This window comes from Rhinichthys klamathensis, unplaced genomic scaffold, assembly GCF_029890125.1.
Source record: "Rhinichthys klamathensis goyatoka isolate OS25496 unplaced genomic scaffold, OSU_Roscu_1.1 h1tg000040l_1, whole genome shotgun sequence".
Taxonomy (NCBI): domain Eukaryota; kingdom Metazoa; phylum Chordata; class Actinopteri; order Cypriniformes; family Leuciscidae; genus Rhinichthys; species Rhinichthys klamathensis.
In genome coordinates, this window is record NW_026606587.1 from 3,458,399 (window position 1) to 3,463,307 (window position 4,909).

A 4,909-nucleotide genomic window follows, 5' to 3' on the forward strand; every position below is an offset into this window, starting at 1 on the left:
ACATACACATACATTTTTTTTTTTTTTTTTTTTTGTATATGTATGTGTATGTATGTGTATGTATGTATGTATGTGTATGTGTATATGTATGTGTATATATATATATATATATGTATATGTATATATATGTATATATCTTTTTTTTTTTTTTTTTTTTTTTTTTTTGAGTTTGATTTGGCTTGATATTATGCAATATACTATTTCATTTGTTGAATTCTGCTCCCTGCTGGTTACCTTGCGTAGTGTGTGACCAGGTGTTTGCTATTTAGACTAATGAACTGCTATTTAAAATGCACTTGTGACTTTGTTTGTTACACACACCCTGACGAAGGCGATAGCCGCAACGCGTAGGTGTATCTGTCACCAATTTTAATGATAGAAGCCATGATTCAATAAAGGCTTTTTACTTTTTTGTATACACAACTCGAGTGCCTTGGATTATTACTTTGATTTTAATAACCATTTTAAATTTAGCAATAATTAGCAACGACTTTGCATTTTAATTCACAACCAAGATAAATCTACTGCCCCTGAAAATGTTCTCAATCTTGGCAAAATATTAACTTTCTATTATCAACAAAAAAATGTCTCTTGGCAGCTTGCATTCACTGTGCAGATTTACATTTACATACAACATACTGTCACAATATAACCAGGCTGAAGACCAGGATACAATTCACAGAGTTTATTTAAGGCAATTCCACAGACTAATAGAAGTTCAGGAACTTAGTAAAAGTCTTCAGACAGAAATATCAACTTAAATTATAATAGAACGCAGGAAGTCCATTCTTGAAATGTCTCTTAAGGATAACTCACAGAAGATACAAGAGGTCCTCTTTCTCGGACAGTCAACAGAACATAACTCACTGAAGATAATGATTCACAGAAGAAGAGTGAAGTCCTCTCAAACGATCCACTGAATATAACTCACAGAAGAAGAGTGAAGTCCTCTCTCAAACGATCCACTGAATATAACTCACAGAAGAAGAGTGAAGTCCTCTCTCGGACAATCCTCATCATATAACTCACAGAAGAAGAGTGAAGTCCTCTCTCGGACGATCCTCATCATATAACTCACAGAAGAAGAGTGAAGTCCTCTCTCGGACGATCCTCATCATATAACTCACAGAAGAAGAGTGAAGTCCTCTCTCGGACGATACTCATCATATAACTCACAGAAGAAGAGTGAAGTCCTCTCTCAAACGATCCACTGAATATAACTCACAGAAGAAGAGTGAAGTTCTCTCTCAGACGATCCTCATAATGTCTTACTGATAACGCAAGGATCCACCTCGCTAGCAACACAACAGACACTAGCCCTGCACAAGAACTTTAAAAGGCACAAGGGAACAGAATAATGTGTAACATATAATACCCAGCAGTGAGGGAGTGAGAGCAAACAGAATATAAAGGCTGGTGATGAGATGATTATGACGTGATAGAGATCAGGTGTGGTGATGAGGGAATCGAGTGCAGGTGAGGATCCAGGGGAATGCTGGGAAATGTAGTGCGGGACAGGACCGGAAAACCAGAGGAACCGTGACAGAACTCCCCCCTCCCGGAGGCGCGTCCTCGCGCCTAAACAACAGAAGGGAGGAGAGAGTCAGGGAGAGGTCATAGTGGAAACTAGGGTGGAACCAGGATGGAGCCGGGGAGAAGCCAGAGAGGAGTAGATTGTGTGGTCGACCAGGGCGGACGTGACTTTCAGGTGACCAGGGTGGAGGCTTTCTCTCGGGTGGAGACCCTATTTCGGAAGGCCAGGGCGGAGAGAGTCGAGTGGTCAGCCATGGTGGAGTAGGCCGAGTGACCGCCCACGGAGGAGCAGATTCTAAATAGGGTTGGTCAGGGTCGATGATTTGCTCCGACTTGGCTGGGCAGAAGATTTGCTCCGACTTGGCTGGGCCGACGAGAGGTAATAGTTTAACTGTGCAGAGGACAGTCTTGAGTTTGATTTCGACTGGACTGACAGTTGGCACAAGTTTGCCTTGGTAGACCGTCGTCACAGACTCGTCTGGGCAACTCTTAGCATTCGGTCGGACTTGACTCGTATTCGACTGGGTAGACAAACGACTCAGCTTGACTGGGCAAATTAATTGAACTGGCTCTTCTGTGCAACATAATTGAACTGATACGACGGGGCTAATACATTGAGCTGGTTCATCGGAGCAGACGATGACTTTAATGTGGACTAGGCTTGGACCTTGACTGGGACCTTGACTGACTGAGCATACGAATAGCTCTGGTTCGAAGACGGGCTCTGGCTCTTGCTCGGAGACGGGCTCTGTACTGGACTGGACCAGCGGCGAAGGCGGCTCAGGACTGGACGAGGGCAGCGGCGAAGAGGGACCTGAGGTGGGCGGAACCAACGGCGAAGAGAGCTCCGAGCTTGGCGGGACCAGCGGCGAAGAGAGTTCCGAGATGGGCGGCACCAGCGGCGAAGAGAGTTCCGAGATGGGCGGCACCAGCGGTGAAGAGGGCTCGGCTGGGCTGGACGGAACCAGCGGTGAACAGGTCTCTGGCTGGACGGTCCCCGGCCGGACGGTCTCTGGCTGGATGTGGCTGACGTGAAGCTCTGGCTGGACGTGGCTGACGTGAAGCTCTGGCTGGACGTGGCTGACGTGAAGCTCTGGCTGGACGTGGCTGACGTGAAGCTCTGGCTGGACGTGGCTGACGTGAAGCTCTGGCTGGACGTGGCTGACGTGAAGCTCTGGCTGGACGTGGCTGACGTGAAGCTCTGGCTGGACGTGGCTGACGTGAAGCTCTGGCTGGACGTGGCTGGACGTAACCAGCAGGGCAGGCTCGGCTGGACTGGGCGGAACCAGCATGGAAGTGGGCTTTGAGCTGGGTTCATGGGCTGTATCGGATGTGTGTGCTGCCCATACACACAAAACAGCCATGGACCCCACAATGAGCACAGTATCTTCCAGAGAAGCATGGACGGTCTCTGGCTCTGGACTGGCAAGAAGTGCAGGCCTGAGAGCTCCACGGACGGACATCAAAGCGGGGTCAGATAACTTGGACATCATGTTGGCACTATTTGAAACGAGATTACGTGCTCTGGGCCATGCGCTGAGTCCAGGACGAATTAGGGGTTCTTGCTCAAAGGGCTGTGCTTTAGGCGACTGAGCAAACTCGGCATGGAAACTTTTGGTAAAGTAACTCAAATTCTGGAAAATAGAAGCATCTGAAACCAACAGATTTTGTGCCCACCTCTGGGTGTGGCCAGTAAGAAGGGAGAGAATGAAGGCAATCTTACTTGTGTCAGAAGTGAAATGAGTTGAGTTTACCACAAAGTAAAGTTCACAATATCATCTTCCCCCGAACATGTAGCCGGTAATGCCATGGGACTGATGTAAGCAGAAGGAAGAACACTAGTGACGATGTCTTGCATCAACTGAGCTGCCACGGTGGAAGCAGCAGTATCCATAATTGACTGAAAAGCGTGGTAGCGCAAGTAGAGGAAGTGGGTGGAGCTTGCCTTGAGTTGGCTGGGTATTCTGTCACAATATAACCAGGCTGAAGACCAGGATACAATTCACAGAGTTTATTTAAGGCAATTCCACAGACTAATAGAAGTTCAGGAACTTAGGAAAAGTCTTCAGACAGAAATATCAACTTAAATTATAATAGAACGCAGGAAGTCCATTCTTGAAATGTCTCTTAAGGATAACTCACAGAAGATACAAGAGGTCCTCTTTCTCGGACAGTCAACAGAACATAACTCACTGAAGATAATGATTCACAGAAGAAGAGTGAAGTCCTCTCAAACGATCCACTGAATATAACTCACAGAAGAAGAGTGAAGTCCTCTCTCAAACGATCCACTGAATATAACTCACAGAAGAAGAGTGAAGTCCTCTCTCGGACGATCCTCATCATATAACTCACGGAAGAAGAGTGAAGTCCTCTCTCGGACGATCCTCATCATATAACTCACAGAAGAAGAGTGAAGTCCTCTCGGACGATCCTCATCATATAACTCACAGAAGAAGAGTGAAGTCCTCTCTCGGACGATCCTCATCATATAACTCACAGAAGAAGAGTGAAGTCCTCTCTCGGACGATACTAATCATATAACTCACAGAAGAAGAGTGAAGTTCTCTCTCAGACGATCCTCATAATGTCTTAATGATAACGCAAGGATCCACCTCGCTAGCAACACAACAGACACTAGCCCTGCACAAGAACTTTAAAAGGCACAAGGGAACAGAATAATGTGTAACATATAATACCCAGCAGTGAGGGAGTGAGAGCAAACAGAATATAAAGGCTGGTGATGAGATGATTATGACGTGATAGAGATCAGGTGTGGTGATGAGGGAATCGAGTGCAGGTGAGGATCCAGGGGAATGCTGGGAAATGTAGTGCGGGACAGGACCAGAAAACCAGAGGAACCGTGACACATACTGCCAGTTATAGATTCAGTTTTTGAGGTGGTACACTGACCCTTACGAAAAAGAAGTTTATTCAAGTGTGCTATTAGTACTTCTTTTAAACTAAAAAATAAGAAAGTATACTTTAAGTCTACTTTGTATGTACTTCTCAGAAATATACTGTAGTGGCAATTTTAATGATATTCATTGATCTTTAGTAAAATATAGATGATTCAAAGAATGTCACATGTGTGTCTCTCACTTGTAGTGAGAGAAGATTCTGTTTAATGTACCTGGGGAGGCAGAAGAGGGAGACACTCCAGAGAACAGACGAACAAGGACCTCTGACCTAGATGTCAGAAGGCCATTTTGGTGCAGGGGGGCTTATTGGGCCAACTGACGTCTATGGAAAACTACTGGGAGGAAGGCTCTGGGGGGAAGAAGGCCTTGAAACTAAGATAAAAGCTAGTTCAGTCTGTCTCGGGGTGTGTCACTCTTCTGCACAGGGTAACAACTTGTATTAGACTGCTCCTATT